The sequence below is a fragment of the Suricata suricatta genome, chromosome 16 (assembly GCF_006229205.1).
Source record: "Suricata suricatta isolate VVHF042 chromosome 16, meerkat_22Aug2017_6uvM2_HiC, whole genome shotgun sequence".
Classification (NCBI taxonomy): domain Eukaryota; kingdom Metazoa; phylum Chordata; class Mammalia; order Carnivora; family Herpestidae; genus Suricata; species Suricata suricatta.
In genome coordinates, this window is record NC_043715.1 from 51,859,065 (window position 1) to 51,860,739 (window position 1,675).

General features: G+C 58.3%; 1 protein-coding gene across 1 annotated transcript in view; it reads left to right on the forward strand.

Moving 5' to 3' along the window:
• Nucleotides 1-1,137: 1,137 nt before the first annotated feature.
• The window catches only part of MYH14 (myosin heavy chain 14), a 74,325-nt gene continuing 73,787 nt past the window's right edge, over nt 1,138-1,675 (forward strand). Inside the window, exon 1 of the mRNA XM_029924355.1 lies at nt 1,138-1,251. The gene's annotated coding sequence lies outside the window, so the exon portion shown is untranslated. The remainder of the gene's footprint in view (nt 1,252-1,675) is intronic.

Genomic DNA, 1,675 nt, shown 5'->3' on the forward strand with positions numbered 1-1,675 from the left:
TTTTCACGTGTAAAAATTGCGGACCAGAGACGCGTCACTACTGGCAGAGGCAGTGCGGTAGGGAAAGACATATTTGAGCACTCATGATGTACTTGGGCGTACTTGTACTTGCGTTTATTTTTACAACTAAATAATTATATTAACTCGAGATGGGTTATAGTGTACCCATTTTACAGGGAGGGGAAAGCTGAAGCTGGACAGAGGCCGTGACTGTAGGGAGAAGGGGTTGAGAATAACACTTTGGAGACCAACTGTGTGCTGAGTCCCTTAACCTTTTTAATCTCACAGTAGTCCCCGAGGGAAAGCTGTGTTTCCTAGGGCGTAGATGGGGAAGCCGGTTCTAGAAACTTTCCCAACGAGGAGGAAGACATTGGTCTCTTTGAGAGCACCCCCTCCCCGTTCTCTTCAAATCCCTCTTCAGAGAGAAAGAAAACTGTGAGATTGAATCCCAACTCTCCTTCTGTGTGACTGTGTGACCTTCAGCGCGACACTTACCCTCTCTGTGCCTCTCTTTCCCCGTTGGACAAATGAGGATGCTGAGGGTCCCTGTCATATTGGATTTTGAGATCATTCTATGAATTAAAACTCGGAGAGCTGTTCTGAGAGCCAGAAAAACACCGGCGCAGATTCGATGCACTTACCACTTATTTAGTCCTCGTTTCGCCCACGAGTAGACGGGAGCTCCGGAGGCTGGAATAACACTTTGTGGTCTTCCATACACCTAGTCCTCTCTGGGGATTGTGTTGTCCCATTTCCGGGATTGGGGAAACTGAGGCTCGGAAAGAATAAATGCTGTCGTGAGGCACTGCACTGGGCTGGGGGCATTTTCTCCCACATCCTTATTTCACTGGCTACAATTCACAGAGAGGAAAGCGGAGGCCCAGGTGGCCTGAGCGGGAATCGAACCCTAGAGTCCTCTCCGCCGCAGCGGCCCTAGACTTTTGCCTGCCAGGAGGAGGAGGGGAGCTTGGTGCCGCCCCTCTGGCCGCCGCCGCCCACCTGGCAACTCGCTCATCCCCGCCTCCTCTCCCCCCTCGGCCCCCCCTTTCCCCTGTGAAAGGCCTTGCAGCTCCAGGACCCGCCCCCTTCCCCAGCCGGGCAGGTGCTGGGTGACATCAGAGCCGGGCTCCCTCCCGGTGACGCGACGTGGCCCCGCCCCGAGGAGGTAGTTGCACCTGAGCGCTCCAGCGGCCTGGGGATTCCGGCGCCCCCTCCCCATCTTCCCGATCCCGCACCGGCCGGCGGCCCCAGGTAGCCCAGAGGCCCAGCGGGTTGAGGGGGCGGCTAGAAGGGCGCTTGGGTCTCGGGGGAAATGGGGGTTGGGCGCTCGGATTCCTGGATCTGAGGAGAGGAGCTGGGGGGTAGGAATCCCAGGTCTGAGTGAGGACAGCACTGGGAGCCTGGGCTCCTAGGTCTTGAGAGAGAAAGGCCCTGGAGCCAGGATACTGGGTCTGGGGGTCCGGATTCCTGGTCTTGAGGAAGAAGGGGCCTGCAGGCTCAGATCCCTGGGTCTGAGGGGGAAGCTGATGGGGGCCCAGACCCCTGGGTCTGTCGGAGGAGGGACTGGGGGCCCAGATTCCTGGGTCTGAGGGACGAAGGGGCTGGGAGTCCGGACCCCTGGGTCTGAGGGAGGAGGGGACTGGGGGCCCGGACTCCTGGTCTGAGGGAGGAGGGG